Source organism: Aptenodytes patagonicus, chromosome 5 (assembly GCF_965638725.1).
Source record: "Aptenodytes patagonicus chromosome 5, bAptPat1.pri.cur, whole genome shotgun sequence".
NCBI classification, from domain to species: Eukaryota; Metazoa; Chordata; class Aves; order Sphenisciformes; family Spheniscidae; genus Aptenodytes; species Aptenodytes patagonicus.
Window position 1 is genome coordinate 9,863,621 of NC_134953.1, and position 23,392 is coordinate 9,887,012.

The following is a 23,392-nucleotide window of genomic DNA, read 5'->3' on the forward strand; positions in this document are numbered from 1 at the left end:
AGAAACAACTGCTGATGAAAACTGTAAAACAAAATGTGGCAAAAGAAGATCTTAAATTCTAATGGCAGGATTAACGGCATTATGTTTTCAGAACGGGACAAAATTTTTTTCACTTTTTAGCTTTGAAATCCCTTCTTTTCCTTGAAAAATTGTTCTCCCATCCTTTCTGTTGCTCCTTCCCTAACCTAAATACCTTTGCTCTCCTTTCCTTTTCATCTCTTTGCCCCATCCAATGGGAAAGAGGGTAAGGAGGAAATAAAATTGGGAGAAACTCACTGATATCCCAAACCTGATTTATTATTTTAAATTTTTTTTTTTAAATGAGACAAGATGAAAACTCTGAGGAACTGCACAGAGAATCTTGTTGGATTGCAGTTGCTGCAATAAATTGTTACGCTGTTTCAGCTCATAATGCAGGTGTAACTCTCATCAACTGGGCACGCTGGAGGCTATCTTCTTGCACCTTCAGACCACTATAGTGACTTTCCTCATCTGTAAAAACACTTGTGTGTGAAGGCTTTGTGCTAAGGCACTTGTTCAGAGGAAGACATCATTTATTGAACCACCATCTCCCTCTGTAACACCTAAGGGACTTCCTATCCAGCTATTGAATTGTCACAAGTCTGCTTATTTTAGGAGATTTTGATGGAGTTGCTGTACAAAGAGGAATGCCTGCGGACATCGTAGTATCCCAGAACATGTCCCATCAGTGTCTTGATCTCTCATTCATGTACTGAACAGAGTATCTGATTGTACCTTGGCTGTTGTTTTGATAACCAGCATTCCACCGTGTTGCACCTACATGAGTTACTCCATCAGTAATTTCCTTAATGTCTTCTGACATAAGAGGTGTAGTTGCAACTAAGTGAAGATAATGAGTTTTTCTCAAAGCCCCCCTTGATTCCTCTTGATTTACCATGTAATTTTTAATTAAAAGAGGGGAAAAAAGGGGCGAGGAAGAGATATCTCATCAGTTCTAGTCAAGCCTTGAAGAAGGAAAGGTAAGACTGCATCTAGGAAAGTCAAATTGTCCCAAAGTTATTTTTAATTCTGCTGGTTCTCTAGAAGTAGGCACATGGTAAAGTGAAAGAGAGAAAGGATGGGCCTGTCAGGAAACAGTGGTGAAGGAGACTGGGGATCACAGTTTGCTGCCATGAATGGGTCAAAGATCAGGACCTGAAGATTATTGATTAGGGCGTGTGCAGGAGGAAAGAGAACATCTGTTCTTGTTCTGTCTTCCCCTGCCCTGCTGGGGAGGGGATGGTACGTACTCTTTAGGTTGGGTGAATTGAGAGAGGGGACAGGAGTAAGAAGTGAAGCCTTGTTTACATCTGTGTCTTCACCATTTCTCAACCTGTTAGCACTGAAACACTCAGAATTTTCCAAAAGGCTATTTCAACGTAGGTGTGAAGCCTTGCACGGGAAACATGCATTTTCTCAGGTAGACCAAAAAGTCTGTGATTTGCTAGTTTCTGGTGACCACGCTTCTTGTACAAGCATGAAATCTTGACCAGCCCAGGATTTAGAAACCAGCTTTCTCTTTGTGAGGCTCTTCTGCAGCTTAAAGGAACTATCTGGCAAAGATGGCATCAGAACTTTCTTTTTAATATGAAGAAAAATTCTGACAAAGAAAATAGTACCAGACCTTAACCTGGATTACTTAGAGAAGTAACCAAAAATAGACAGCATCTGTATTCTGTGATGTGGAGGGAAAGCAGTAAATATTTATCTGTCCTTTCCTTCCCTTTGAAATAAACACTTAAGACTCTGCTGACATTCAGGTAATCTCTTTCTATACTAACCCATCTCTTTAAGGGAGACATCTATTTCCTATTACAACCATATAGAGGCCCTGAACTAAAATATTTTGCATGCCTTTGCTGGCTTCCAGGAAACATTAAACACACAAAGACAGACAAACAGCTATGAAGCCCCTGTTTAAAATTAGGAGCAGAAAAGGGAAGCAGAGTTTGTGGCTGCTTTTCTCAGACCCGCTCTGAAAAGGCTCTCAAGTCAATTCGCTTATTTTGCATAAAAGTATCTTGTTTCTCAATATTAATTAAGACCAGCTGTTGAACCAGCAAGGCCAGCGGGCAGTTATGCCTTTTGCCACACAGTGGATGCTTGGCCACTACAATGGTATTTTTAAAGTATGTCTCTTATTGGGAAAAAAACCCCACAACCTTGATTGCACAAACTATTTGCAGTGATTATCTGCTTGCCTTACCTTGAAAAATGCTATTTGACAATATATAAAAGGCACATATGTATTTAAAATAGCGTTGCTACAATAGTAGCTGTCAGAATGCTTTAGTTTTTGTAACTGTAGACAAAGGAAGAGAGACCAGAAAATAGGAGTAATAGCTGCTGAAATCTGTTATGGAAAAACTCCTGTAATGAATAACTTTGCTCATGAAAGTAGTTCTACTGGAGTAGTTATACTGGAATGAACAGGGAAGAGTCACAAGTGCAGAGATTTGAAAAGCAGACCACCTCAGGTGCTGCCCTTGAGAAGTACAAAGTCACTTGAGGATGACTTCTAAGGGTAGTACCTAACTGTCAAATTGTGGTTACTAGTCAAAATTTCCAAAGAGCCTTAGTGTACGTAGTTAATTCCCTATCTGTGAAATGGACCTAATCAGCCAATTTCTCATTAAGGACTGTTGTGAAAATTAGGTAAATGGGAGTATAAGCACGGGCACAGTTGTGGCTCAAAGATCCTTCTAATGCAGTCTGCTGCTCTGGCAGTGGCTATTGTCACAGGTCTAGGGAAAGGGTTAATGTACAGGGCAAATGCAGATTGCTACTTCACCTGAAATATTCGCACCTTCTAGTAACTTGTGGTTAATAACTTCCCAAGCTAAGAGTTTTAGCTTAAGATCATTATTTCATTTTTTGAGCTTGCTTACACAGTGGACCTCCACAAGATCCTGGGGCAATGAGCTCTGCAATCCAATTACGTATGAAGTGAAAAAGTACTTCCTTTTGTTTGTTATAGAACTTCTGCCTAAAGATTTCTTTCAGTGCCCCTTAGTTCTTGTGTTCCCAGAAGGAATGAGCCGCTGTTCCCAGATTAGCATTTTTGGTGCCTTTCAAGATTTAAAGAGCTTGCTCATCTTCCCTCTGCCAACACTTTCTCAGACTGAAGAATCCTCATTTATTCAGTGTCTCCATGTCAAGAAACAGTTGAGGAGCTTTCATTGTTCTTACCACCCTCCTCTGTTCCTTATCTAGTTTTAACTTTGAGGTGATAATCTGTAAGAGGCATGCTATCAATTCTAAATGTTGCTATTCGGGAGCTAGTATTTGTTTGCTTGGGGCTTCACGGTGGGCTATCATTCGAGATGAATCGAGTATTACATTACATGTAGATTTAAGCGTTATAAAGCGCACACATACTCTCGTATTAGTCCTTGCAGGGAGGAGAGGGAGGATCTTCTAGGGATCTGTTTTCCCCTAGTGAGATGTAATGATTTTGAAAACTGCGAGCTGACTATCCACTATGTTATACTTATTTCTGAGCTGAGTTAGAGCCAGTTTCTTTAAGCGCAATGCAGAGGAAGAATGAAATGCAGAAGAAAAATTGTTTTTCTTACTGAGATTCCAGAACGAAACCATTTTACACCTAAGAAAATCAAAAACTGCCTGGACATCCTCTTCCCTCTACAGCAGCTGTTTCCACTCTGTATTTTAATGAGTGGGCTGAACTAATACCTTTGGGGAAGGGCTTTCCCCTCCCTCCCCCCTCCTTGGCATCCCTATGTAAAAGGCTGCACTACAGTATCACGCTCTGTGCTTCTGTTGAATGAGTAAATGCCTATGGCTGGACAGTCCAAAGGAAAGGCTACGTCATGTTCTCAGCGGGTTAAGCTCCTTAATGCAAGCTTTTTAAAATTTTCCTGGATATTCAACTGATGTGATTTTGGCTGCAAGAAGTAAGTATTTAAAACCTTGGAAGACTTAAGACTTTTCCAATCTCTTTTAAATTTTCCGCTATAAATAACTTGTGGAGTGTCTGTTGGTTTTGGAGGTAGATTCTGTTTGAATTACTTCATTTTACATTTCCTGTTAACTGTTTATATCTCCTCTGAATGATTTATAAATTCCCTAAAGTTTTGTACTGAGGTTCTCGGAGGAAAGTAACTCAAATGGTGCTGTGTATGATGTGTAGTGGAAAGTATTGATTCCCTTTTACTGTATGACAAAATGAGACTTACTTATCACTACAGATGTTTTTTCCAAACTACTTTTTGAGTCCCCTATTTCTTGATTTATCCCTGTCAGCTGAGTGACTTTTTTTTTAATCCTGGTTGTATAGTTTTATTCAATGTCTAATCAGTCCCTCTTATGTGTGCTGAGAACATCTGCTTTGCAAGTTTCTGTCTGCTTTCACAGTAATACAATAATTTCTCTGTCTTTCATATGCTTTCTCATACGAAGCAGAACTGAGAAAATGGTGAAAGCAGCGGCACTCCCCCCCCCCCCCCCCCCCCCGCCCCGGTTTTCCTCCGGCACTAGATTACATTCACTAAACTCAGCAAATAGCAGAATTCCCTCTGGAGTACTGGGAAGCAGCCCAAACTTACTACAGTTGCATTTTGCTGGACTATTCTTGTAGCAGGGTTTTCTTTTTTCCTCTTTTTCTCTTTTATGGTCTGCTGAAATTCTTTCTGTTGTAACTGCATTCCTGATTGATTCCATTCTCAGATAGGCATCTTTTGCCTGTTAAATTTCCCCACATGAACATCCTGAAACAAAAGTAAAAGAGATGCCATGCATCTAACTGCAAATTCAAGTTGAGAATTTTTTTCCTAAAACCAGGAGTAAGATAGGTTCAACTTCAAGCCTCCTTAATAACGTAATTAATTTGGGGCTGAAATTATTGTCTTAATTTAACAGAAAATTGAGGCTGACATTAAGCTTTAGAAACTTAAAGTTTGGGTTTGGTTCTAGATTTCTCTGCTGCAGTTGGAACCATTTAGGGCCAGACTCAAACTTGATGATTTGACTCTGTAATTAGTAGCACAATTAAAACATTTTAAATGAGACCTAGGGTTAGGTCTTGGTTATGCTGGCATAAATATGGAAGAATTCCTTTCATTTTAAAAGTTTCAGTCTCTGTGAGGATGCAGATGCTTGGACTTTAAGACAAGCATTGTGGTTGATGTCTGGGTTGGATCTTTACTCTTGTTTTCCAATTTTATTCTACTCCAATAATCACCTGCATCTGTCCTTGCAGTGTTCACCTCACCTGAGATTTGCATGGCAGCAAATAGCCCGTGCTTCCCCAAAATGGGATATGGCTACTCTGGGCATTCCTATGACCACAGGTAGCCTATGTTGTATAGAGCAGCCCAGCAACTGCTCTTGGGTACCAGAGTTCTTCTATAGGCTTTGGTTTGACAAATTAAAACTGCAGCTCATCTGGGTTTCATTCTGACATAGCTCCAGGCTATGAGCCTGTCTGTTCTGGTTGGGAAAACCAGGCTTAAATTAAGCAGATAGAGGTTACAGTAACTCCAGAATCATTTAAAAAACACTTTTTGATTTAGGTAGATTTGGGTGATAGCTGAATATAGTAACCCTGTCTCTTCCTCATGATGGACTTCAACTTTAATGTCTCCTTTAGGTATTCATCTTCTTGCGTAGTAACTTATGGTTGTTCTGAAAGGCTGGAGCTATATTATATACTGTTGCAAATAAAGGGCTACCTGCTGCTGCTCCCAAGTGAAGAGGAGTCCCACTCTGCAGGGCCTTCTCAAGCACCCATGAGTGCCTTCCCAGTTCTCCCATCAGTGACTGGAGATGGCTGTCAATGGTCTGAGCTCAGGGGGCTGAACAGTGCTGAACACCATGCCTCTGTTTCCTGTTAAGCTTTTCCAGATGATTTCCTTGAAGTTTAAATGACAAAGTTTGTTATTCCACAACTTCCTGAGGCAAACTGTTCAATAGAGGCAGTCATTTAGAGGAAGAGCCAGAACCCAGAGTGTGGGTAATAGCTTTTAGGGGAGCTCGTAGAGAGCTTCCTGCCTGTTCTGCAGGAGAGACTTCTCTTATAAGACTCTTCTGAGGTGACTGAATGGTCTCCCCCTATGCAAAATATCCTCTCTATGCGACTATCATATGACAGTTTACTGCCTTGCACAAGAATAGTCCATGGCCAACAAGAGAGAGAGAAATAACTAGATGCAGGCATAAGTGGGCACAGCAGCCTTGTCCAGCCTGCCATGTGGCAGATGAAAATGAGCTTTGGTAGTGAACTGGGGCTCGCTAGGAGGAATAAGTTTAATACCTAACTCTGCAGCACACGCTCTGTGTGATCTCTAGCATGTTATTTGATCTGTCTGCATTAAGTTTCCCTACCTGTGAATGTAATAATGCTTTGTTTGTCTGTACTGACTGTGAACTAGTCTGATAAGGACTATAGTCTTATACACACCTAGCACATTAGGGATAGGATTTGACTGGACCTTTAGATAATGCTGTAACAAAAATCTGAAATATGAAAACAGATTATTTCAGGTAACTGCATCATCTGTATGTATCCATACAGAAGGTATATGCTGAATTAAAGATCTGCTGAAAGCTTTATTAGTAAAGAGTCACATCTACCACATAGAGCATGTCTGTTTTACTTCACTTTACTCCAGTTAATCCACAGAAGTTGAGATCTTTGTCTCTTATTTTTGATTGTAAGTTCTGGTAGTATCTGAATGGAGGGAAGCAGATTTATGTGTTGATGTCCCCCTACTAGGCGAGCTGCAGTAATGTTTAGCACATGAATGTGTTTTAATGTAACTTTCTAAATTATTTTTAGATTCCATTAAAACCTGCTGGCTCTGTATGTGGTAGATTCTCCAGGGCCAAGAGCGCATAGCTTGGGTGTCCTGTCATACAAGAAACCCCATCCAGCCCCTGACTTGATTAGTTTCTGAATTCCCACAATTGTATGTTCTGAGCTCCCAAGACTTGTAAGACCCACTTAATTTTCACAGAGGATAAACTCTGAAGCCTGTTTCTTTTTTGTCTACCTCTCATCATTTTGCCAGGTTATGAGACGCTTTTGGCACTCAAACCTGTGCTAACCTGTTTTGCAGCTCACCCTCAGATACCTCTTCAGAGTCTTCATCCTCACTCAGTGTCCTGATATCTTCTGTGTGACAAAATAATTTTCAACTCTGCTGATTCTGATGTTGGAGTAAAAAAAAGTTGAAGAAAAATGGGTAAACAGCAAATTTGGGTCCTCCTTGATGACTAAGGGAGAGTAGGTAAAATGTGAAAAGATTTGTAGGGAGTATTGTTTAAATACATGATTTTCTGCATGATGTGTGAGTGATTCTTCAAAGATTATATGAAATGAATGTATTCTATGAAGAATAGAGTACTAATTATCTGTAATGATATGCTTTCTTGTGGACAGTATGCATAGAAAGACTGTTATCCATGAAGTAATGAAAAGGTATAGGTGGATTTTTCTTTCAGTGTACTCAGTATTCTCGTTCTTCCCAATTTATTCATGTTGTGAATCAGGGAATGACTGAGGTAGGAGGGAAGGTGGGATTCGTAGAAGTAAATTAATCATTAATGATGCCATCAGAAATCAAATGGCACTAGGAATCACTTTGGACCTCTCATTCTTTGTGTTGTTCATCCCAATTTTTTTTATGATTGGGCAGACGAAGGCACTCTTCCTGGTGGGCATCTGTGTGGCTGCGAGTACTGGCATGGATCAGATTCCATGATGAGGACCGTAACTTGGATTTACAGCAATAGAACTGAGACCTGGAGTAACTGCATTTGAAATCAGTTATTCTGGATTGACACAGGAGTAAGTGAAGTCTCTGCTCTTGAGAAATGCTGCTGTGGTTGAATCGGTGTAAACGTTAGCTGGAATATTGCAGGAGCATACAGCAAATAAATGTCAAAATCTGGTTGTTTTGGAGTGGATGGACTGAGTACTTAACATGATGATAAAAATGCAAAACTTCCATAGAGTATTGATTGATTTATTTCTTTTTTTAAGTGCTTGAAAAGGAGACTGGTGGTTTTAGTTCTGTTTTTTCAATTGGGAAAATGAGATGCTGCTCTGTAGTGCAGTGACTGCAGAAGGCTGGGAATAAAGCTCAGTTTTCCTGAATCCGAGTTCCTCAATGAGCTCTATGAGAATCTGAGTCCTGCAGAATTATCTTCAGACAGGAAACTTAGACTGAATTGTGATTACTTAGCAGCACTCTGAATGGGAACATCCTAAAAGGTTTGAAAGTTGCATGTCATCAGAAAATCTGTTTTTCATAATGGCAAATCTGGTAGCTGTGTGGATAAACGTCCTCTATAAATATGAAGGGGGAGAAAAAAACATATCCTTTAATTCTATTTGCATCTTACAGTATTACCAGGAGCAGGATATTGTCCCTGGTAAATCCCACATGCTTATGGGTAATGTCTTATCATTGTGTAAGCTTCCACACAACATTTCCTGTATCCTGGATTTTTCCTCAGTCGTGGTTGGGTTTTTTGGTGTTTTTTTTTTTTTTTTTTTTTTTCTTCTTGAAGTGTCTGTTTCTTATAGGGAAGAGGAAGACTGCTGTAATGTTCTTCCCAATAGGTCATGTGCTGTAAGAGGAGAGTGTAACTTTACATTGTGTTAGAGCTTTTCATGTGGTCAGCCACCCCTAAAAATGGCAAAACATCACTCTTCCATGCACGCTGCAGGGTTGGAAATAAGAAACTATCAAAAAATACCATAGTTTTTGTCAAGGACAAGAATATTTGGCAGGAAGTTTGTCTGCAGATAACACACAAGTCTACTACTTTAAATGTTGATCCCCCCCCGGTTTCCCACAGTTTTTGACATGCTGATTTGTATTTGAACCATTTTTGGGGCACATTGTGTGTAATTAATTTTATAGACTTGTCCAAAACCTCAGATTGTCAGCTCCTACACATAAATGGCAACTCATCTATCACATCTTCAGTAGCAAGGGAGAGCAGGCTGTCTCAGAGCCATTTAAAATGCTTTGCTTTCGTATTTGCCAAGTTCTTCTATTCTCTGTAGGTTTTAATGACTCAGACCTCTGAAATCTCTTCCATACATGGTTAAAGTGTAGCCACTAGTTGGGGGTGGAGGGGGAGGATGGAGGGAACAACTTACTGAACTGATAGAGTTTTAAACAAACTTGGGTGGTTTTCCTGAAACAGCATTTCAGTCCTAAGTCATACATACATATTCACACACAGGGCATCTCTCAGCCTTAATCATGCTGGAAGCTAGTGGAAATAAGTATCCGTGTACAGTGAATGCAGTGTGTTTGCATCCAGCAAGGGTAGCTAGCCTCAACCCTCCATCCAGGCCCATCTTCTTAGCCAGGATCCTTTTCTGGGGTCCTATTTCTACAAGATTCCTTCAGCCTTTCTGCCTTTGTCCATCTTTTACACATGTGTTAATGAAATAACTTGGTTATTTATTCCTTCTTTTAACGGTGGACACCCATTGCAGGTCTATCTCATTCTCCCCTTAAAGTAGCTTAGCACAGACAGCACTTACTTTTGCGCAGGTTGGTAATGGATGGTCAGCAGAACTATGAGATCAAATGTTTTGCACCCATTTCTATTTTTAAAATATCCTCTAAAATAAAGTTTTCTGTGTGACTGAGCCCTCTTCCAAGCAAGAAACCTGTTCAAAGGGGCTGATTTGGTCTAGTGCTCGCTAATGTCGGACAAACTGAGTTGTCATACTGTCTCTGTCACAAGCCTGTTGTGTCGTATGGGTCAAATCATCTAGCTGTTGTGGGTAGGATTTTCAAAAGCACACAGCGCTTATGTAAATCCATTCCCATTCAAGCTGACGGAGGCCTAATTCTTATTTCCACTAAGGCTTCATTACACTGCCTGGCAAGGTCAGGATCTTTAAAACTAGGCTTTTTGCCCTGCCAGAGGGGTATAAAGGGACCCCATGCAAATGCAAATCTGGCCCTGGCATTTTTTCCATGAACTTCAGTAGAAGCAAAATGAAACAAACACAGCAGCTTTTTAAAAATTTCATTTTGTGCTTCTTCATTTCCCCATTGTTAAAATAAACCGAATAACACGTACCTACCTCATACAAATGCAGCAAAGCTAATTTAATGTTTGCACAGCCATTTGAAGATGTCCAGCGCTATGTGTCGACTTGCATCGTTAACTCGAACTAATTTGTCTGCTGATCAGTGAAAAATTTGTATGGTGTTTTATATCTCTCTGAGGAACATGCCCAAATCCAAGTCATTTAGTTTTATTAAGGAAATCAATGTATTGATGGTGAATTTAAGAGCCCCGAGCGTGGTGTGGACTTGGTTGTGGGAGGGTGTTTGGTCCCGTGTTAACCGTGCTGTAGGTCACAAGACTGATGATGGGAGCCAATTTCTTTCTGTCCCAACACTGCAACAATCTATCAGTTGCTCATGGCATTTTGTAACAGATCCTTGCGAAAGTTCACAAGGATATGAGGATCACTGTCTTCTAAATGCCACGTGTATTTTGCAGACTGATAATGGAGCATTTTGTTACTGCAATGAACTGCCTTTTCTTCTCCTGTTGACGTTCTAGAGCTCAAATTAATACCGCACCCTGTAGCTCAGGATAACATCGCTCAATTTGTCTTAAAGTGCTAACAGAAGTAAAAATAAAAATATATTTTAAGGGTGTTCTTGTTACATGAGATGAGATGGTTGTTAGATAAATTAGGAGACCACAATAGTAAGCGTCAATTTAATAGGAACACAGACTGCCATACAAACGCATACTAACAGATGTCTGCAAACCCTTGCTTGCAAGAGAAATCCCTGCCTATGTGAGCGACTGTCTTGCTGTCAGTGGACTCGCTCATGAAAAGGCTGTTTGTGTATGAAATTGCAAAATCAGATCCTAAATAAAGAACGCAACATGGTTATTCTATGGAAGTGGGGGGGTATCTTGAGGGCTTTTGCTGTCTCTTGAAATAAATGAGTATGGTGCAAAAATGATCATGGTCTAAAATGTTACTTCAGGAAACATCTCATTCCATTCCTTAGTGCTGTCTCTGGATTTACATGATCAGTAACGTACATAAATCTTTCATGGACTTAATCTATATGTCCTTCTCTTGGTGGTGTATTTCTGTCTGTGTCAACATTGGAATAAACAGGATCTGCCAGAACAGATTATTAAATACAGCTAATAATATTGACTGTTTCTGGAACGCAATCTGATTTGCAATTAGAAAAGCTAACTGGGGTTTGTTAACGCAGAAACAGTAAAGCAGGTTGGAAATGAGTAAATCAGCGCTTCTCTGATAACTGCGTAGCTGCTCCAAAGAGGTTGTATCCAGAGACCACCAGTGATGAATAACCATTCTTAGGACTATGGCTGCAGCCAGGGTACAGATTTCCTCTGAGGAATCTAGACCCAAACCCAGCTTTTAAGAAAAGGGCCCTGGCCTCATCTGTGTCAGAGCAGAGAGGAGTGCCAGGATTGTAGTCGCATTTGAACACTCGTCCACACAGCTTCCATGGGACCTTTGGGAAGGTGAAAGGGTGACCATGTTATGAAATTGCTGTTTTAGTGTTCCAGACCTACCACTTCCACCAAGGAACTGTGCCATCTGGCATTTGATTAGTTATCTTAATGCCACAGAATCCCAAATATTCCAGCATAGCCTGGTCTATATTTTAAGTACAACCACATTTCCAATCTGGAATTGACACCTTCAGCTGTGGTATTTGCACCAAACGTGGTTGGGTCCAAACAACATCTCTGCCAAAACACAAGCCACAACTTTAAAACCCACAGCTTTAAGTCTATTACAAGCTGACACTACCTAACTACATATATGCTGTTCTGGTGGGAAAAGAAATCTGTGTGGCTGTTCAGTGCCAGTTGTTCCCTTTCCTTTTGTAAAGGAATAAGCATCTCCATATAGCAGGGAATGAGAGCAGCCCTGCAAATAGGGGCTGCTGCCTGTGTGCTGTGATCTAGATCTAGCTAGTTGCTATGATCTCGGCTATTACCACCTGAGGCTGTGACAGAGGGTTTATTGCTGTGTTTGCTAGGGGGAGGTAAATCTCACTCCTCTGTGTAAAAAAAACTCTAGGTTTCCAGGCTCTTTCCATAATGAGTAAAGAATGAAAAGCACTGCCATGTGGGGATTCATTCCAGCTTATGTGCCTGTCCTAGTGCAGGATGACTTGTCCTCTTGAAGCCCTTGTTGCTCACCATTGACTGCAGAGGTAACTGTCTAGATGCCTGACATTTGGTTAACTCTATGTAGGTGAAGTGGATCCTGTCGTTACTATTTATCCCTCATGTTTGTACATGTGGAAATGTCCATGTTTAGAATCCATGGCATCAGTTATCTTACCTTGAGTGAGGATTATGTTTTACAAAGTTCGTGTATGTGTACGCTGGTGTGCAAGCTGCACTTCGGCAACGTTTTTTCAGGAGAATCTTGCTGCTGGAAAGCACTGGGTAGCTGGTCTTGATGGGAAATAGAAAGTAGAGGGTCCTAAAGAGATAATTAAACCTGCGGCTCTTGGCAAGATCTAAAATTTCTAAAAAATTGAAAATATGAGAGTTTCACGCTACAGATGCTTTGGATGCATGCTACACTTGGTGGGTTACTTGGAGCCAAATGGGATTTCACCTTTCTGCATGTGTAAAGTTGCTAATTAGGGATGGACAGTTCTGCTCTGAACACATCACATAATTGTTCTGAAAACTTACTGTTACGAATTTATGTCTCTGAGGTCTGTAGTACTCTTTCACTGTATTACTCTCATCTATGTGGCTCTAAAACTATTCTGTAAATATTCTTATAATGACAGGGCCTTTCTATGATATTAGTATAATTATATTTATAATAATATTATATTATATTTATAATAATTTATATTACAACAGCATTTGAAAGATCTGGTGCTGAGCCTATTTTGTAAGATGTTGTGCAAACAACACCTTTGCTTAAAGAAAATATTAAACTAAAAGTTGCTATACCTATTAGTTTTTTACCTGTGTATCTTAACACTGTGAGTAGGGGAAAACTCTTTAGACTTACCTCCTGGTCTTTGTCTTCAGTCAATATGTTTTTGTTTGAAAAGAGAAACTGCAGATCTGTGCGAAAATGAGAACTCAAGACACACGATGTGAATGTAGCTCTGTTCTAGCAAAGAACGTGAGTATCCAGAGGAAGTTAAGTACGGAGTTAAATCCATTTCGTAAAGCCCAATGGCACTTGCATAAGTGGTGTGCTGCCTCAGAAGCCATCCACAATTGCAGCTGTTTACATCCTTAAAGTTATGGTAATACCTAATTCTGTTTAGTGAAAGTGATCACGTGCAAAGAGTTAAATAGCTGCAGGAATAAATCCTCGTTTTGTAGTTCTTTTGAAACCTGGACCTGCTGGTATCCAAGCTGTACTGGGGGTTCCTTAACAAACGGTAGGTGGGGAGAGACCCAGTTTATCGTTCTGCCAGGGGGGCTGGTGTTCTGTTTGTATTCATTTTGTCAGGGGTGGGAGGAAGGAGGTGTCTGTCCTTGTCTGTCCTTGTCTTCTCTTTTTGCATTGGTGGGGTAAGAAAACCTGGTTTGATTGCCAGGTATATTGAATTCCTTGGGTCAGGGGCCTGGTGTACTATGGATAGTAGCAATGTCAGATTTCATTCTGCTATCTGCTGAGCAGCTTCACTGATGAGACCTGAGCCATTTCCTGGTAGGACCAGTTTGGATGGAAGGCGATTCCACGCATGCGTGACGAGTTCCTTTTCACAAGACACTGGGCAGCTAACTTGTTTCGCACAGTCCAACAAAGTTATGATATAGAGGTGACTTCTGTTCACTCCTGGACTGGTTTCAAGATCCTTTTGTCATGGAACGGTTACTACATAGAGAGCAGTTCTCTTCTGAGTCATCCGATTTCTTCTCAATTTTCTTATCATGTTGTTTATGTTCTTCTCTAGGCACGCTTGTGGAGTGTGTCTGTTGAAGGATGTCAACACTTCACTGTATAAGTGTATTAATTAACTCAGTATCTTGATTGTAGACATGAAGCCCCAAATCACTTTGGTTGTGATTGAGAAGCAGAGCCTGGAGAGGGCTTGCTGTATTATTATTAGGGATGATCTTTGTTGTTTCAGGAGTCTACTGGCAATTGACTGCACTGTAGACTCAGTTCATCAGGCCGCTTGTGGCTTCCTTTGGGACTTCAGACAAAATGTCCTGCCTGCGCTTCAATTTCTCCATTGACAGAGCAGGGACAACTCTTACATAGTCAGAGCAATAGGGATTTCTTGGTTTGGTGTTGCTATGACATTGTTGAGATGACATATGTTATAGCAATGTATAATTTTGTTCTGACTGAAATGCAGCATTACCGTTTCCCTCGTAATTCTCTTTAAGAAGAGAGTGCCAGGACTTTAGCACTGATAGCAGTTCTCTTACTGCATCACTGGGCAAGTTCTTGCTGTTTGTAACAGCATAGTTTCCATTTGTCATGACAGACTATTTCTAAGCTTTGCTCATTATTTAGGACTGGATTATATCACTTTATTTGTTTCTGTAGATGCTTTCATCAGAAACCAAGTCCAGATGTAGCGGGTTGGCAGTAGATCAGGTTGAACTACCCAAGGTTTTGCTGAGACTAAATAAGGCTTAAATATTTTTGTTCTGTTTCTTCTTCACCTTACTTATCATGCTGGCATTGACAGAAGCAAGGCTGCTTTCCTGAGTGTTGATCACCCTTCTGCATAGTCAGTAAGTGCTGTTAGTGGTGTTTAAAATACAAGTGACTTGTTGATGCAAGAGAGAGACGGGGGTTTGAATAGCTCACCCTCCTTGTTTTGGCAAGCCTATTAAGATGTCAAGTGGCTCATACAGTGGACAGGATTCTGAGACCTGCAGTAGCACAGCCCTGACATGTGGGACTGGCAGCCAGCCCTGAAGGTAGCAGTGCGCTCAGTCTGTTTTCACAGCAGTTCTCCTCACAGGTCTATATCTGGTAATAGGCTGCCACTGGCAATTTGCATGGCAATTCGGACTAATTGCCAACAGCATTGTCACCTGTCACAAACAATTCATAATCAAATACTGCCTCTCTGCAACTCTGGGCAATTACCATGTGTGTTACAAGATGTGTTATAACGTACCGTGGTCATTAAACAATAGCATGGTACTGACTTTTGCCTTCTGCTTCCTGAAGAGTGCTGGTGGAAGCCAACTTGCTGCAAGACATGGCTACCTCTGGCCCACAGAAGACATCCTTTGTTTTCTGTGCACAGAGGCCAAGAATGAGGGATGACTTACACTCGGAGTGGGGTGTGTGACAAAATACTGCTTTAAGGGCACTGATACCCCAAAAAGGGCCTCATGGTGAGGCAGTTTGACTTTAAGTCATCCTCTCAGAATAAAAGACAATCTCCAACCCCTCAAACTAAGGTCTTAGAGCAATGTGGGCTTTATGGAAAATGCTGTTCTGATTTTTAGTAGTTGAGTCAGTAAAACAGCATGACTTGGCATCTAGTTATAGAAGAGGTTGGGGAAGGATATTGCTTGCCAAATATGCAAAACATTTGCGTGATTTACTTCGGCAAAGATGTGAAATACATCCTACTCAGTCTGGGCTAAGGAGCAACCCTGGGGCTAGGAAAGCGCAGAGCTTTGAATGGCAAATGGAGACTGGAAAAGCTGTGAACCCCCAAGGAGATGCCTTGTCTCCCACCTGCTTGAGGCCAGCCTGTGGTGTTGATAGATCTACCTCTGCATTGAACCCCTAGGACAGGTCTCTATGTGACATAGTGGAACAATGAGATTTTACAGAAGATGGAAGTGAGTTTAGGCTCCTGTTTCAGAAGGGCTCCTGCAGCATTTTGTTGAATGCAGACTGCTATTGGAACTTCCTGATGCGGTTAGGGCCAGTGAGGGCCAGTGCTGCTTTTCTGCTGATAGGGTGGTCTCTGATTTGTGATACAATTTAGTTATGCATGAAGATAAAATGTCGACTGTTCTGGTCTTGTTTGTTTCCTTAAAGCTATCATAGGAAACATCTCAAACACTGCAAGCTAATTAACTGCAGATACTATTTAGTTACCAGTATCAAATCTGTTATAGCATCTTTTGTATATGGACTTTGGACTTCTGAAAGCTGTAAGTTAGAATTTGTCCTTTTACTTATCTGGGTTTAGGCTTCCTGAACACTTTCCCATGGATTATGCAAATGATGAGGAGAATAAAACGGGCCAGTATACATCCAAATTTGGTTCACAGAAGTTGCTAGAGTAGAATTTCTTTGCATTGCAGAATTCTGTCTCCTTCCAGGAAACACATGTACCAGTGACCTCAGTGAATCAGTCAGTCTTCTATGGAAGATCTCATTCTGTATAACAGAGATAACTCACTCTCAGATATGTAGTCTAAACTGCATTAAAATATGTTTAGTCACCCACTTCTTCACAGAGCACACACAGCACTCCTCTTTCCTTGTTATTACATGACAACTTTCTGATAGCAAAGCAAGAGAGGATTAATTTGTGCAAGAAGTCAGGTCAGGTCCACGTGAAGAACGTATCACTGGTACGCTGTGACAGAAATGTGTGCATACTGTGAACGTAAGTTATGTAAAAACTGCACCTTCTGTATTGCTTTTGACATGGGGCTCAAGAATTCACTTACATAAAAATGCCTTGAAATCAATGGGTGTTTTGCCATAGAGTATGCCAGGTTCACCTCCTGAACATAAAAGGTTTATCATCACTACATCATCAATAAGACAAAGAGGTGTGATAATTGCTGGCTCAAGGGGCTGTGGAAAGCTGTGGGCCTGGCTAAGAAATTCTTCCAGTGTGGAGGTGACTTTGGGGTGAAGCTAAGGCTCAACAGACAGAGACTGTTCGTGTAGTTACCTCCATGGCATGGATGTGCCTTGATGGTCTAAGTAGTGCATACTTCTAACTGTTAGAGAGCCTCCTTAAACTATTCTGTTGAGCCCTACTTTAAAAAACACAAGAAGTGTCTGGCTCAATAGAATGTGGGAAATGAGGAGAAAATTTTTAATAATTGTTGTGAAAGTTTATTCAGCTTCTCTTGGCACATAACACAGTTGGGAGCTTCTATACCATATGTGAGCTATGGAGAGTTTAGAATGAAGTAGTTTTCCTTCTAAGGTCTGAACATGTTTCAGGAGTAAAATATGTTGGCCATGAGCACACATTACAAATGACCGTATAACAGTTAAGCACAGTCACCTTCACTGCATACAGGCCTCGCGGATTTTAGCAGTCAAGAAACAAAGAACCGAGTCTGTAATGCTGCATGCCTCTTGATATTGATCTTTGGAATGGTGATACTTCCTAACTCATTCCAGTCCTGTCATGCCGGGAGCAGCTCTGTTTGCTCCTATTACAGGGAAATGTGGTGGAACAATGCTGGCTTACGCTTGCTGAGAACAGGAGTACAATGCAATGGAAGTTCCCAAGATCCTGGCAACTTAGCTAATGGACACTGCATGTCTTTGTTAGTGTTTGAACATCTGTTTATTTAGTAAACCCCAAGACAAGTGAGTACCTTGCTCTTTTTAGGACTAAACTAATAATGTTTGAACAACTTGTTGAAAATGTTTTGGCCCAGCATTATTATAGCTAGCCTAGCTGTGTTATAATAAAGCCAAGCCCTTTATTATCTGGATGGATGGATGGGAAAAAATATTTCTTATCATATTATAGCCAAATACAAAGCAGCTGAGTTACTGGTCTTCTGAAACATGGGTCACTTTTACTATGAAGTCATATTCAAAAGGTCTTTCTAGCTCTTACCATCCGGAGGAAATTGTCTGCTTGAGCCAAAGCATTTTCCACTTCTGAATGCATGGCCAGGCTCTGCTTAGCAGCCCCTTGGCTAGGGCAAGCGAGCTGCTTACATGGGGAGTGTCTGCTAAATTCCCCACCTTTGTTAAAAAAGTGCAGGTGTGATAGATGATGGATGGGTGAAAGGAGTGAGAAGAGAGTTTATCCTCTTTCTGTTAGTACGCTTGTTTCTCCACAGCACTGATTTGGTCTAGCCTGTGAAGTTCTATGAAGTCAAAGGAGTCTTTAGGTATAAATTTCAGTCCTTAGGTCTGAAGGGGAAGAGGCTCTGCACAAGATCTGGCACAGGGTTAATAGAGAATTCATCTAACCAAAATGTGGTCTCATAAATGGCAGCACTGTCTCAGGTTGAAAGTTTTGACTTGGATTAAATGTATAAACATTTGCAAAGACATCAGAGTAGCTACAATTTTATGCAGTACTGAATAAGAAGCAAGCTGTGTTTGATCTGGATGTCTAATGCCAGGTAAGTTACTCATGTGCTTCTTTCAGATTTTAATACTTTTTCTTGTTTTTAAAAATGGAAAAATGGAGCAATGTCACCTCAGAACCTTTTTACAAATCACAAGAGTACCGGATAATTTTGTCTTAGCCTTACAACAGTATCCTTCTTCCCTTTTGAAATTCTGCAACCATATTTGACTGTTCTGTCTGCGCTATCCTAGACATCTTTGCTGCTCTTGTCAAGCACATGGCTTAGTTGTCTCTTGGCACCAATTTGTAATCTGCCATATCTTTTGTTTCTGACTTTTTTTAATGGTAAGTCTGAAGAGTTTATAGTTCATTTGAGTATTTGTGAGGTGTCCTCATCTCTCAGATATTTAATGACCATATTAGGGAAGCTCTGAAAGCCCAGAGAATCTAGTTTATAGGATTAGTTATGAAAGTTTAGTATGCTTACAGAATTTGAAAAACAACTTGATGGCTCGCATTTTATGTAAAGCTGTAAACAAGAGGGGAGTAATCAAAGCTTGGCTCGTTCACAGATATGAATACTTTAATAATATCTCACGGGAAATACAAGAAAAGGCTGGTTATTCAGGTTCATGGATAGCATCTATTCTGGCAAGTGACCTCTTGGAGTAGGTACAAAGGTGCATAGGTCATGCTGTTGTACTACCCTTTCACCATCCTGAGTGACACCTCTAAAATGTGAGGGGCCAACGTACCAGTGCAGGATGAGGAAGCATTGATGTTGCTGTCAGTGCTCTTCCTGTAGATAGAGAAATTCTGAGAGATGTTCTGCACAACTTGAGCAGGTGTGCTCCATTCTTAACTGGATTACCATTATATCTCGCATCTCATGGGCTATTTAGCTATGAATTGTATCTGCCTCTGCATTTTGATAGAATCCCAATGAATAGAAGGACTTTCAATGCAGTAACGGTTGTTGTGGTCAATCTGTTATGAGGTACTTGGATTTTTAAATAGTACCGGGATCTTTCTATGCCATTTTGATTTTTGTTTTCTTCTGAGCCTTTGATAGTGTTTTTTAAACTTATTTTCTGTAGCCACAAAGAAGGCTGAGGTTCTTAAATATTCATATGGTTCTTTAATTAAAAAAAAAAAAAAAAGCAAACAAAAGAAAAAGGAAATAGCCCATTAAGGATGGCTATACCTACTCTGCAAGGTGATGGAGCCATTACAGCTCTTCTGCAGTGGAAGTACAGCGCTCACTTTTGCAGAAATTGCAGGTAGTTATCGGCTCTGGAGGATGACGCTGACAGCCTGGGCCTTCAGAGGCAATAAATAGGGCCTCTAAAGGGAAGTCAGTCTTCAGGAATGTGAGAAGTAAACACTGCCTAGGCCTCGTGTATATTTACAGTAGAAATACCCACATGAACACTTAATTGATCTCACCTGGGGACCTGGAGCAGCCTGCCTTATGCCTGGGAGCGCAGTGCTGACATAGCTAGGTAGCAGCTAGCTCAGAGCTTGCTCACGTATCTCTGTATAGCCCTGCGTTGTGCGAAGTAGGCATTCCCAGAACATTTTTTTTTTATTATTTTATTTTTTTTTTTAGTTGAAACCTAAGATTCCTGGTTACCGCGTGAGCTACAGCAGCTCAGACTTCACAGAAGAACCCAGCTATCGTGGGAATCGCAGTCAAAGCACAAGAGTTGTCATGGCTGGGCCTTCTGCATTCAGTCCACATTTGACTTGCAACTGGTTAGTGTCCCCTGACTTCACAGGGAGGGAAACCCTCGTGGGAGGCAGGATCAAATTCTGTTTCATGCCTGCTGCAGAGTAAAGTGTGAAAGGAGCTGGACCCAAGGAGAGCTACCGCTTTGACTCTTACGCCTTCTTTTTGCTGAGCTCAACACCCCGTTCTCATGTTTCTCAAGTCCTGGCTGACTGAGGCATGTCCTCCTGCATCAGGGGAGGAGGACTGAACTTCCCGTCAAGTATGTTCACGGAAGACAGATGGGAAAGCAGTGTCCTCTTTGAGATTCAACTCCCCTCTCTTGAGCTTTTGGGATTACTGGACACGTTAGGCTTCAATGCTGAAGAAAACCTCTGATTTTATTCAGGTTTGGCTCTTTCTAGCTACGCCTGACACCTGGCAGGATGTAGCGGCAGTCTGAGGTGTTTGCTGCTCTGGGTCTCTGTGCACAGGTGGAAGCAACTGAGCTCTGCTGGGGGATCCTCAACCGAGCACAGCATGGTCCTGCACCCAGAGCACTCCTGCGATGATCAAAGGGAGGCGGTGGCTCCTGAGAAATGTCACCAAGTATTTAGAAAATCATTCTGCTTGGCAGCATTTCAGCTTCTTATTTTATGACTCTCCCTTCCCTTGCCCTTTGATATTGTAGGCCTTTGTGTTAAAATAGGATCTGTGTTTCCCAAGAGAGAATGCCTGGAGGATGGTGTGAAGTCATGTGTTGTATGTTCATAGTATTGCCATTTCAAATGTTCTTGAATCAGCTCGTGGCTCCCCCCCACCCCAAATTATTTCACTTAAAGAATCATGAAGGGGTTGTGTTTGTCATGTAAGAATATACGTTAGAACGACTTTTATTTGCCATCCTGTTCTGATCCTTTCTGGTTCTTCAAGGTTTTCTCTTCATTGTGAGTGTTAGTAACTCCCTGATTTTATTTTGGGGGTTATTTTTTTATTTATTTTAGATGAAAGGTGAGATTCTCATCCCATCTTCTGTTTCCATCAGGTGAGGTTTTATGAAAACATCACACATTGTAAGAGCTGACAACAGCATACTAGATGTGCAGTGCCCAAGGGTGTATCAGACAGAGAGGTGGCACTTTGTGCTGTGCCCATTCTTAACTGACTGGGAGATGTTATATGGTTTAGAGTAGCTTCATAAGTGGTCGTGGGCAATTCTGTGTGGGTTCAAGCTTCAAGAATCACCCAGGAGATTTTTGGTTAAAGGCTGAATGTTATTACTTGACTAGAGCTATGTGAGAAGACTTCAGTATTTTTGTAGCGACATTTTGGAACTATTTCAGTTACTGGAATGGTGGATGTTAAAAATCTGGGCTGGTATTTTAGCACCAGGGCTTTGTTGAAGACAGGGTGGATTTTAAAGCCACTTTATGAGAAATGAATCTCTGTCAAAGTTTGTGCGTTTTGCGGTGGTCTGAGAACGAAGACCAAAGATGGAGTTTTTTGGTGCTTATCTTCATTCATAGGAGCAGACTGAGTCACAGCCGGGGCAGACTTTAGGGGGATAAGGACTCTTGAGCTAAAGTAAGCAACTTGCTGCTGTGCTCATTAGCTTTCCAGCTTGCTAGAGGAATAGAAATACCAGCCGTCATACCAGACAAAACTATAGGCTTGCTCAGTGGCATTGGCACAACCCAAAACTTCTGAGGAGAACTTGAACCAGTGCTCCCCGACGGTTTGGGCCCTCGTCACACACAAGACCATGTAAGGGCCCAGTAGGAATTTTACAGCCTTTTTAATTCCAACAATGACTCAGAGGGCAGACCCTGCCTGAAGGCCCGAGTACAGGGCTGCAAATGGAAAAGAGCGATGCCTTTGGGCTGATTATCCTTGTAACTCTTCATGTAGCTCTCCCAGCTGTAGGTATTACTTACATTAATATAATTGTCTAATCCTTTTTGAAAGCCAGTAAAACTATTTCCCTACAGTATTCCCTCCTTGCCATGTGGTAATAAATTCCTCAGGCTGATTTTATGCCACCTTTTTAAAATTATTTTTATAAAAGATCATCTATTACATTTACTGCCTTTTTATAGCATGGAGCAAGACAAATCAGCACATCCCAATCTTGCTTCACAATTATTCATTCGTTACTTCACTTGCAACCTGAAATCAATCAGCTTTTCTTCTTTCCTTCTATCTTTTCCAGCTAAGTATTCCTCTAATCTTTCCATGTAACCTCAATGTATGTTTGTCATTTTTAGTCTCTTAAGCATTGATTTGATTCAGTTGTCTAATCTTTCCAGGTTCCTCGGTATTATTTAATTATACATTGGTTAGAGAGCCAGATTTTCTGGGTGGCTGCTCCAAGAGTCTGCCTGATTCTTCTTTGGCTGTTGCCTGGAGCATTATGAATCCCAGCCCAGGTAATGATGTGGTCCCCAGGACTTTAATAACAGCTTCCATGTACCTGGTCCAGGGCTGCTCCTTCCATTACTCCCTTCCTGTGCTCGAGACAAGCAGGAATTATCTTAGATCATGTTTGTGGGGCCCTACCACCGTAGGCAGGGTGCTGCATAGTCCAGCAGCAACCGTAGCAGCCTTGAAACTGCCTTCTGTGTTCCCCCCTTCAGCATCCCGGAGCAGTGCCCTGTAGTGAGTAGTAGCTGTAACTCGGCGTGCCCTGGCCCAAACACTGATCCTCTGAGAGCTGCTGTTTAATCGGTTTTAGACTCCTAGAAAGGCTGTCTGAGCAGGAGAAGTTTCTCAGTGAGAAGTTTTCACCCATTTTAAGTATGCAATCATACCTGATGTAACTTTGCCAGCTACTTTGTCACTTGCAGTGTTCAAGCACAAGATACAGAGTTGGCAGGGAATCTCTTGAGAATTTTTCTCATAGTGATTACAATAAATATTCTTTTCTTCTCTTATGTACAAAGACATCAAAACAACATGAGGTTTAAAGAAATATGACACATGAATTTGTTCTTTAGAACAGGAAGCATTTTTCTTTTCCTGTAGTCCTGATTGAAAGCCTTAGCATTTGCCCTTTGTTTTGCCAAGAACAGATCGTGTTTTTCAGGGTCTGAGTCTAATTTCTGAATTAGAAGAGCAACAAAGAGAAAAAGAACTCAATTTATAAAGTCTCAGTGGAAAAATAAAATAGGCACATATGCAAACACGGGGGGGTGGTGTGTAAGCATATGCACAGACGGGGATAGAGGCAAGCAATGTGACTTGCTTCCATGAGAGAGACTTGCAGTTTCATCGCAACATGGAGCTAATGTACAGAGAAAGCAGAGGGGCATTTCACATCAGTTACAGAGCTCATGGACAGTATGCCTGTGTCAGCTTTTCTGTGAGCTGATAGTGACCCCATGCAGTGCACCGTTCCTTTTCTCATTTC

General features: G+C 41.2%; 1 protein-coding gene across 3 annotated transcripts in view; it reads left to right on the forward strand.

Moving 5' to 3' along the window:
• Positions 1-23,392, forward strand: part of SORBS1 (sorbin and SH3 domain containing 1) — a 176,084-nt gene that overhangs the window by 53,289 nt on the left and 99,403 nt on the right. Inside the window, exon 1 of one of the 3 annotated variants that reach the window (XM_076338542.1) lies at positions 3,792-3,935. The exons of 1 other annotated variant lie outside the window; for it this stretch is intronic. The gene's annotated coding sequence lies outside the window, so the exon portion shown is untranslated. Of the gene's footprint in view, positions 1-3,791; positions 3,936-13,429; positions 13,449-23,392 lie in introns of those variants that run through there. One more of the 3 variants, XM_076338543.1, reaches the window with a different exon arrangement.